General features: G+C 35.1%; 2 non-coding genes across 2 annotated transcripts; one reads left to right on the top strand and one right to left on the bottom strand.

Moving 5' to 3' along the window:
• The first annotated feature begins 2,199 nt into the window (after positions 1-2,199).
• LOC121221433 (small nucleolar RNA R71) lies at positions 2,200-2,306 on the top strand. Its single transcript, XR_005918824.1, has one exon. It is a non-coding gene; the product is annotated as a small nucleolar RNA R71 (small nucleolar RNA).
• A 7,745-nt stretch (positions 2,307-10,051) lies between these two features.
• Positions 10,052-10,158, bottom strand: LOC121221531 (small nucleolar RNA R71). Its single transcript, XR_005918921.1, has one exon. It is a non-coding gene; the product is annotated as a small nucleolar RNA R71 (small nucleolar RNA).
• Between the last annotated feature and the right edge of the window lie 865 nt (positions 10,159-11,023).

Here is an 11,023-nt window from a genome sequence, read left to right as displayed (position 1 = left end):
ATACACGTAGTAGCCTGCACATAGTACTACACACGTGATCGAAGCTATCCGGTACGCGTAGTAGCCTGCACATAGTACTACACACGTGACCATCACTTTCACTTTCACATAGTGGCCTACTCACAGTTCGTGCCAGACATATGATCATTTCTGTCACTTCATTTGTATCCCTATTTATCCCGAAGTTCAACTGGGAATTTCCCACGTTTTCTCACGTTTCTTTTTCACTAATCAAAGTCAATTCTTTGTCTTTCTTGACTTATAATGACACATTTAACTTATTTAACACTCACATTTATCAAAACAGTCATTGACTCAAACTTTAGCAAAATTATGATTTTGCCCCTAGGCTCGGAAATTAAACTTTATTCCTTTTTCTTATGTTTTATGACATGCTAAACATTTTTTCCCTTCTATGGTAACATTAAATTCTCACTCTAACACTTACTCATGAACATTAGGTATTTTTACCGATTATGTCAATTTACTCATTTTCACTTAAAATCTGCTAGCAAAAGTTATTTAACATAATTTCAAGCTTTATATTCTACCATAAAACATCAAAATAAACATATTTCACCTATGGGTATTTTTCCAAATACGAACCCTAGGTTAAATTATTGTTAGAATAAGCTAAATCAAGTTACCAGGACTCCAAAAAACGTAAGGAACATTAAAAACGGGGTTAGAACGGGCTTACAATCGAGCTTGGAAGCTTGAAAACCCTAACCATGGCTTCCCCCTTGCTAATTTCGGCCATGAGGTTGAAGACGATGATTTTTGGCCTATTTTGTCTTTTTAATACTTTTTAATTACCAAATTACCAAAATGCCCCTAACTTAAAAATTTCCTATTTCATTTATCTCATGTTCATTTTTGTCCAAAATTTAACCAATGGTCTAATTACCATTTAAGGACCTCCAATTTACAATTTCATAACAATTGGACACTTCTAACATGTAGAACTCAACTTTTGCACTTTTTACAATTTAGTCCTTTTGGCTAAATTGAGTGCCCAAATGTCGAAATTTTTTTTGAACGAAATTTTCACGAAATCATTCCGTGAAATTGTAGACTATAAAAATATAATAAAAATAATTTTTTTCTCGTCGATTTGTGGTCCTGGAACCACTGTTCCGACTAGGCCCAAAATCGGGCTGTTACAATGTTACTGCACTCTTTGCAGATATGGAGGTGATGGAACTTTCAGTTGAACCGGACAAATTTTCTGAGTAGGTAAATCTGCATCTAAAGAATATGTTAAAATATCTTAATTCACTAAGTTAGGGTTTACCTTGTCAGACATTGCAGATTCTGATTCCTTTGGTGTAAGAACTTCAACATCTGGTTGACTCTTTTCAATGGGCTTATCTTCGACATCAATCAATTTGGGTTCTAGAATTTTACCACTTCACAATGCCACTGACTTGATATGTTCTTTACCCAAATTTCTTGGATTCTCAGTATCGTTCGACAAGGTTCCTTGTGGTCTATTACGTAACTCCGTAGCTAACTGACCCATTTGGTTTTCCAAATTTTTCAATGTTGTTGCTTGGCTCTGGATCAAAGTGTCATTCTTTGCAATGTACGCTTTCAACAAGTTCTCCAAACTGTTTAATGCCTCAGCTTGAGGTGGTTTTGGAGCTTGCTCATTAACCCCTTGAGATTGGTTGGTCTTTGCTGCAATAAGTTGTTGTTCGATCCATTTCCTTGGTTGCTCCAAGAAAAGTTAGGATGATTATGCCATGAAGGATCGTAGAAGTTGTACTAGGGTCCTTGTCCACTCCTATTTTGATATTGGTTCCCCACATAGTACACTGATTCGGGATTCAATGGACAATTCTCAAAAGAATGACCTTCCCCACAGTACGCACAGGAAACTACTTCAAACAGACTTGGTGGCTGAGCTGCAAAATTATTAGTACTATTAGCGGTTAATTGCTTTAACATAGAGGAAATACACGATACCTGAGCTGATAACGAAGTGAGAGAGTCAACTTCAGGAACTTCGGCTACATGTGTTCCTGAAGCTGTTCGATTTGTTGGCCATTGATAGTTATTACTCGCGATCCTCTCGATGATCTCATAAGCCTCATTATAAAACTTAGACAAAATTGCACCATTCGTGGAAGCATCTACCATCAATCTTGTATGTTCATTGAGACCATTATAGAAGTCTCCAACTGGATACAATGAGGAATACCATGATGAGGACACTTACGAAGTAGCTCCTTGAATCGCTCCCAAGCCTCATACAAAGACTCGTCATCTAATTGTTGGAAAGTTGTGATCTCGTTCCTCAACTTAGCATTTTTGCTAGCTGGGAAATACTTAACCAAAAATCTCTCTGCTAATTCTTGCCATGTAGATATGGAACTTGATGGAAATGAATTGAGCCATGCTCGTGCTCGATCTCGCAACGAGTATGGAAACAACTTCAACCTCAGTGCATCTTTAGTCACATCGGCTATCTTGAATGAATCACTCACCTCCATAAACAATCTGATACGAACTCATTTCAGAATGATTCGAGTCGTTCAGATTGCCCGATCGTGAATTGGGTAAGGATAGATTTGTTTCGGTTAAAATGAAACAAAATAGGTAAAATGGTTTCAAACAAAGGTAGTAGGATAAATGGTTAAGTAAAATAATGGATAATTGGCTAAGATCGAGAATGAACCAACAATAATGGATTGTTGACCCGAGTCTCAAAATGGTTCTTAGGTGATTTATGATTTTAAGGAAACAGCAAAAAACCTGGACCTACTATCAATTATGATAGGAACCAAAGGTATATTGAACACCACACCAAAGGTGATAAGTTCGACAAACAAAGGAAAGATAGACGCCACAAGCTATGCTTGATAAGTCAGATCAGTTCCAAAGAAATCAAAGAGAATTGGATAACTCACAATACTCAAATTCAGCATATATTCAGCAAAAGTCTTAAATCCCTTTCTAAGGCTGATTACATCTATTTATAGTGCTAGAATAGGCTAGCCGAATGGTCACAAACATTCAACTTAATGTGCCATAAAAATAGAAATAAAAACTCAGGTCTTTTCTCATTCTTGAATCAAATAACTCCTTTCTTGAATTCACTTCAATTCAGCAAAATTGAATGACTTTAATTGCTTGAAAATAACTCTTGAGTTGTCTTTGGCCAGCCGAATAGACACCAACTTATTAACCAGCTCCTTAATGATATTTTGAATGCTTGATTAATTCTCTTGAAAGATCAAAAATAGATGGAAGAAGAAAGGTTGCTGCCAAATTTTAAAGGGCATAAAAATGCTCTTAAAAACTCCTTAAATGATGTTTAAGCCTCCTTTATAACAGCCCCTTTACTTTGCAACTGAAAATGACTTGAACAACCACTTTATTCAATTTCTATCAGCCTTGAGTTGTAACGGTTATGAGCTGAAATGACACCTGCAATAAACACATTAAAATGAGCTTATTAAACACATGTAAACACTTATTAAACATAACACACATTATTACTTAACTCAAGTAAATGAACTAAAAAACATATGCAACAATTATTCCAGCAACTAGTTAATTAAAGAAGCATAATTAAATGAACTTAACTCATGCATCAATAAGTAAACCTAGGAACTAGATCAATTAAGAAGCTTATTATTAAATAGCGTTCAATAACAACTCAATTATTAAAAACTTAAGATGAGTTGAATTAATTGATCAGGAACTCATTTATTAATCTAAGATAAGTTTAATTAAAAGAAACAAATTCAACTTGCAATAAATTGCCATGCACACATAGTAAGTTGAATGAGCTTGTAATTAAGCTTCATTTTGCACTTAGGCCCCTCAAGCTTAGGCCAATTCTGAGGTCATCGAGTTGTATCGAAACATGATGCGATTGGGATCGCATCACAATCGAAGGTGGAGATGTGGATCTTCCGTGGGCATACCACTAAATTGGCCCACTGTTTGTAGCATTTGAAACATCACTTGTTTCAATTCAAACTGGGTTGCCTCAATATCTTGGGTTTAACTCACTGAAAAGTGGCACAACATATTGTCTGATGTATCGGTCCCTATCATCGGCAATGAGGATGGGATTTCATACATAATCGGCTTCATTACCTTGGTCTTGATTCTGATTTCCATGGTCTATCTCGACTTGTCTTTGAGCTGTTCATTCACGTCTTCTTTGTCTGAAATTTCACTCAATTTCAGGGTCTACTGGGAGTAAATCGATAATTCGATGTATGCTCATAAATACCTTAACAGAAAATTACAAAAATTAAAAAGAATAAGCTAGTAATGTTAGAAATAAATCAAAATGAAAATAAATAAATTTACGAAACAAATGACTATGGAAATAGTTGACAATCCCCGGCAACGATGCCAAAAACTTGTAACATTGGGGTTTGTGCAAGTGTACACAGTCGTTATCAAGTAATAAGTAAGTATCGAGTTATCGTCTCCACAGGGATTGTATTTGTGCTAAGTCACTTAATTTGTAAAATTATATTAACAATTTGGTAAATAAAAACACAATATAGTTGAGAAGTGGTGATTAAAATATGTTAAACTAAATGCAATGATCCATAATGCAAATTATCCTAAGTATGCAAACTATATGAATGAAATAGATTTTAGTAAAATTAAACACAATTTGCAACAATTATAACATAAATAAACTAGGAAAATTACTTTAATTGAACTTAATTTATTATCATCATGCTTAATAATATTCAGAAAAACATTTCATGGAAACTCGATCTTTCATGAGTTTTGGAAACCAAATTAGGTCCTTTCGGAATCTTTTACTTAGTAAATACGCATTTTACTGATCCTTATTTACTAAGGGTTTCTTAGCATTCGTGTGAGGTAACAGGGACGTGTTAGGTTTGAAACAATTTAATCACACAAATCTAAAAATTATGCAGATAACAAAGCCTGGTTAAGGTTGTTATGCAACCGACAATTTAATTGGGTTAGGATCTAAATTGAACATACACATTTCAATTATGCATCCATTAGTCGTCGTCTGTTTAGGATCGCTCAGCTAATTCAAGTGAATTTCAATCACGTATGAACGAAATACAAACTTAATTTTAATTGAAAATATGATCGATTGAGGCACAAACATTATAAGCATGAATCAAATAAATATTATTTAATCAAAATAATCATCCTAGCTTAAATAAATTTAAGCTATCATTGTTGTAAAAAAGAACATAGAACTCATAGCAAACATCTTTAAATTAAATTAAAGAAAAGAAAGATTAAACCCAATTCAAAGTGGTTGTCACCCAAGACTCTGACTGACAAGGCTCCTTCGCTTCTTTGCATTGCTCCTTTGCTGATGGTTCTCCAAGGTGGCCGACCAAGGGATCTTTAAGAGGCTAATTTATTGAGCTTGAATCAGCTCGTGTTTTAAGCAGGCGTTGCAATCGTTTTCTAGCTATTCAACTCAATCCTAGTTTATTGAGCTTGAATCAGCTCGTGTTTCAGTTCCTTGAGCTCAATTCAGCTCAATCTTAGCTCATTGAGCTTGATGCTATTTTTATTATTATTTTTAGTTTATGCATTCATTTAGCTGCTGGAATAAATTAATGAGTTAGTTACATTAGTTAGTTCAGCTCAAATAACTGTTAAGTATTTAATTTGTTAAAATCTAGACATTTTAATTATGTGTGTTAAATATGTTCTATTTTAATGCATGTTTTTAATGTCTTAGTTAATACATAGCATAAATGTGTTTAGCTCATTACATCCAAATAATGTGTCTTGATGTCGATTTAATATGTCCTAGTCCAGCCAAATTTAAAGAGAATTTAAATATGTCTTTGCTGCTGCCGAATTTAATTTGTCCTAAGTGATTTAATATGCTGAATTTATTTGGTGCATGTATCATGCATGAATAAGCATTGAAGAGAGCTATTGTTTAATTCTTTCATGTGACTATTCGTAGAGCTCAATGGACAAAGAGCTGAATTAAAACTCCAGCTGCTGTTTTGAGCTTCTCCAAGTGGCTATTCGAAGAGCTCAATAGACAAGGCTGTTTAAATGGAGTCCATTCAGCTAGTTGATATGACCACGCCCCAAGCCCCATCAAGTCCTCATCTTGATTCCCTCGAGCTTCCAAAGGGACCAATGACCCGAGCTAGGTCCAAGCAATTTCATGAAGTTGTTTCAGCTTTGTTGTTCAAGTTTTGGAAGGAGAATCAGCTTGTTGAAGATGAGGAAGCTCGATCCAACTCCTTGAAGAAACCATGCACCTTAGTGCAAGCTAATTTCAGCTCCATTTTAGCTTTTCTAGCTCGTTTCAGCTCCGACCAGCTCATTTCAGCTCAATCGAGCTCAATTTAGCTACAATTCAGCTCATTTATTTTATTGGTTGACTAATTAAAGTATTTTATTAACTTAGTTTAAGTTATTACAGCTCATAATTATGTTTTGATTTATTTCATGTTTTAAAGTTGTCTTAGCCGAATTTAATATGTTTAGCTTAAGACTTTATTAAATTTGTCTATTTTAAATTTATGTGTTAATTAATATATCTATTTTTAATTAATTTGTTCATGTTTCATGTAGGTACAGCCGAATGTGGAGATTCATTCAAGCTAGGTGCATGAACGTCTACTTACAATGCATGATGTGGGAACACAATTAAAGATGATTCATGAATGGGCTGGTTCAATGAACGTAAGGATGATGCATGAATGATTTAATACAATGAATGGAAGAATGCATGAATATTCACTTACATGCATCGGTTGCTGTCCATTGATCTCCTAAGTACCTATTCGGCCAAAAGGCATCTCTTGGAGTGTCCATTCACACCTTGGCCGAAGCTAGACATGTCCATTGCTCTCCCATACATTCACCAAGCCTTCAAGTTCATTTCCTTAGCCATGAAGCTGCCCATTGAAGTACCATTCAGCCGAATTTGGACATAGCCTTTAAAGATACATTTCTAGATTAGTTTAATTCAATTAAAGCCGAATTTACTTAGTCTATTTGGCTATCTAATGTAATCTATAAATAGTTCTTTTCTCTTTGTAAAAAGGTTAGACATTTCTGATTATTAAACTTATTGTGAGGTTACCTCCAATCCGATTTCGTTTGAGTCTCGTCTGACTTATCTAGCTCGCTAGTGGCGTCAACCCGACTTCTTGAACTTATCACTATCCTGGTGTGGCGTTCATCCACCTTTTATATACCTTTGGTTCCTACCTCTCTATAGGTAACGGGTCAAGGTCCATCTTCGATAATCCATTTAATCCACCTTGAGCAATATAAGTCCCGGGGCAATACTTCATATAGTATTGAATCGTTCTTCGCTTGAGCTCTATTTTTCCATTCCATTTTAACTATTAAATTATAAACAATATTTCTTTATTTCACCGAGCCTATCAAATATCTATCCAAACCATCTTTAGAACCCATTTTCTTAACTTCCGCTATAAAAATCATCTAACTCCATCTATCTACAAAATCGAACAAACTTCTCGTCGACGATCGAGCATCTTAAGTGAACCCGACTCAATCAACCGGGCCGAATCACATCACTAGTGGCTGATCAATTTCGTCCCTTTACACTTGGAGGCTGTTAGAGTTTATCAATTCACACTATTTGGGCAGTTCGTGCTCCAAAACTCCCATTAAAATGCTTCTGCACGTTCAATTTCTCAAGGCAGAATTAAATGAGCTCATTTAAGCACTTGGCTGAACATAGACATGGCCAACCAACTCCTAGCTCTTCCAAATACATTCAGTTGACTTTCCTTCATCTAGAAGTTGTCCAATGGTGTTCTAAAGGGCTTAATATAGACATGGAATTTATTTGGATTTATTTTAGAATTTTCCAGCTCATTAAAGTTGCACACAAGTGTCCGTTTAGTTGCCTCATTGACCATTCGGCTAGCTTAGGTTTATCACTATAAATACTTTGTAATTAGCTTGTTTTAGGGACTTTTTCCATTTTATTTGAAAGAATATTTGTTTCTTTGAGGTTAACTTCCTCTCCAATTTCGTACGAGTCTCGAGTGACTTATCTAGGGTGCTAGTGGCGTAATGCCGAACTTGTTTCCAAACTTATCACCAACCTTAATGTGGCGTTCGTCCATCTAAATATACCTTCGATTCCTACTTTGCTAAGTAATGGGTCGAGGTCCATCAACCTATTTCCATCTTTCACCTTAAGCCATATAAGTCCCGGGGTGAAACTCTCTATAATATCGAATTGTTCTTGACGCTTAAGTTCAACTTCCGTTTTCCACCTTCTTTATTAACTTTCTTTTCATATTTGTTAACCATCTATCACCCAAATTTTAATCCTTTTTTAGCCGACTTATTCCATCTATCTTTTGGCCTTTTTGAACCTATTTCATCTTATTCCTCATACTTAGCCCAAATACACCTTTCTCTCACCACCGAACGATACTTTCTCGACGACGATCGGGTAATTGGATCGACTCGATGAACAACGCCGGGCTGGATCACATTAGCCACCACGACCGGTTCTCAAAAAACCGCTGAAATCCTCGAGAAATCTTCTTCTTTAATCTTTATTTTTTTCCTTGTTTATTCAACATGCTTGAAAATGGCTTTGATGTTTTTTGTTGACAATGATAAATTAATTGTGTTTTAGTTGGAATGATTACATAAATTTGATAAAATTCATTCGATTCATGTTCATAATATTTTTGTGCCTCATTTATTCACGCTTTCAATTAAAATCACTTATGTATTTCATGCATTAAAATGTATTTGAATGTATTAGAATTAGTTGCTCAATCTTAACCAGTTGACGATTAATGGACACAATAATTGGAAGATGCATGCTTACTTTAAGTCTTAACCCAATTAAATTAAAGGTTCGTAATAACTCTAGCAAGCTCTTCTACCTTGCATAACTTTAGGTTTATGTGATTAAACTATTTCAAACCTAATCTGTCCCTATTACTTCACATAAATCCTAAGAAATCCTTAGTTAAATATGGACATAGAAATGTACATGTTTTTCTAAGTATAAGCTTCAAAAGAAGTTATATTAGATTTCAAGTTAATGAATGATCGAGTTGCCATGGAATATTTTCCGAAGTATTGTTAACTTGATGAATGAATTGAGTCAGATGTCATAACTTTTCTAGCTTACTCATATTATTATTGTTAAAACTTGTGAGTTACTATTTTTATTTATTTGTTAAAATTTTCTTTGCATATTTAAATTTTAGTTAATTAGATTAATTGTCACATCACACTATTTGATTATTTTCACAAATTTTGTGATCAATTAATTTTAGAAATATTAATTAGCATATAGAATTCCTGCGGAGATGATAACTCCTAATACTTACTTATTACTTGATAACGACTATGTATACTTGCACATTCTGTTGCGAACCAAGTTTTTGGTGCCGTTTTCGAGGACTGTCGCCTTAATTTTGTAAAATTCTTTTAATTCACAATTTGATTTTATATTTTCATTTAATTTTTGTGGTTTCTTTTTCAGGTGTTTATGAACATTAACTAAAAATTTGATCTACTCCCGATAGACCTTAAGATTAAGAGGACGTTTAGACAGAGAAGACGAGAAAGGTAAGCTCAAAGACGCACTGAAGATATAGATACCAATCCAAATAACAATCAAGGGAATGGGGCTAATCAAGCTCTTAATCCAATCCTTGTTGCTGATGACAAGGATCGAACCATCAGACAGTATACAGTGCCACTATTTAATGAGCTTAATTCGGGTATCAAGAGACCCAAGATAGTGGTACCACAGTTCAAGTTGAAGTCGGTTATGTTCAAAATGCTTCAGATAGTTAGCCAATTTAGTGCTATGCCCACTAAAGATCTGCAGCTTCACCTTCGACTATTCATGGAGGTGAGTGAATATTTCAAAATGACCGGAGTGATTGAAGACGTGTTAAGATTGAATTTGTTCCCATATTCATTACAGGACAGAGCTAGAGCTTGGCTGAATTCACTGCTTCCTGGTTCAATCTCTACTTGGCAAGAGTTAGTAGAATGATTTCTAATCAAGTACTTCCCACTTAGCAAGAATGCTAAGCTGAGGAACGAGATTACCACTTTCCAACAGATGGACACCGAATCCCTATACGCGGCGTGGGAGTGATTTAAGAAACTATTACTTAAATGCCTTCACCACGGGATCCACATTGTATTCAACTTAAGACTTTCTATAATGGTCTCAACGCACATACACGGATGGTAGTAGATTTTTTTTGCAAACGGTGCTTTCCTTTCTAAATCTTGTAATGAGGCTTACGAATTTATCGAGAGGATTGCCAATACTAATTACCAATGGTTACCAATAGGGTAGGAGGAAGACGTGTAGCCAGGGTACACGAAGTAGATACTCTCACTCCACTCGTCGCTCAGGTATCTTCTATCTCTTTAATGTTAAAGAATATTACTGCTAATGGTCCTAGTAATGTTGCAGTCCAACCAACAAGTCAATATGAAAATATTTCGTGCGTGTACTATGGGGATGGACATTCATTTGACAATTTTCCATCAAACCCCGAGTCAGTATATTATGTAGGAAATCAAAATTCAAATAGAAGTGGAAAAAGACCACAATCCAACTTCTATTACTCTTCATGGAAAAGCCATTCAAACTTTTCTTGGAGTAACCAAGGAGCTGGATTGGATCACAACTATGTACAGCAAAGATCAAATCAACCCTTAGGTTTCAATCAGCAAGTTCACAAGCAACCATAAGCTAAATCTTCCACTAGTCTAGAGAACTTGCTAAAGTCATAAATGGCTAAAAATAATGTATTAATCCAAAGTCAAGCAGTAAAACTGAAAAATTTGGAGAACCAAATGGGTCAGTTAGCTACAGAGCTTAGGAATCGACCACAAGGAGCTTTACCGAGTGACATAAAAAATCCAAGGAATATGAGCAAAGAGCATTGCAAAGCTGCCACCCTACAAAGTGGCAAGAATTTGGGACCTGAAGTGGTTGAAGTTGAAGATGGAGATAAACTTGCAGAAAGAGAGGAAAATCAACCAA

The sequence above is a fragment of the Gossypium hirsutum genome, chromosome D09, assembly GCF_007990345.1.
Source record: "Gossypium hirsutum isolate 1008001.06 chromosome D09, Gossypium_hirsutum_v2.1, whole genome shotgun sequence".
NCBI lineage: Eukaryota > Viridiplantae > Streptophyta > Magnoliopsida > Malvales > Malvaceae > Gossypium > Gossypium hirsutum.
Note: the sequence above shows the minus strand (reverse complement) of the source record. Positions and strands in the feature narration are given on the sequence as shown.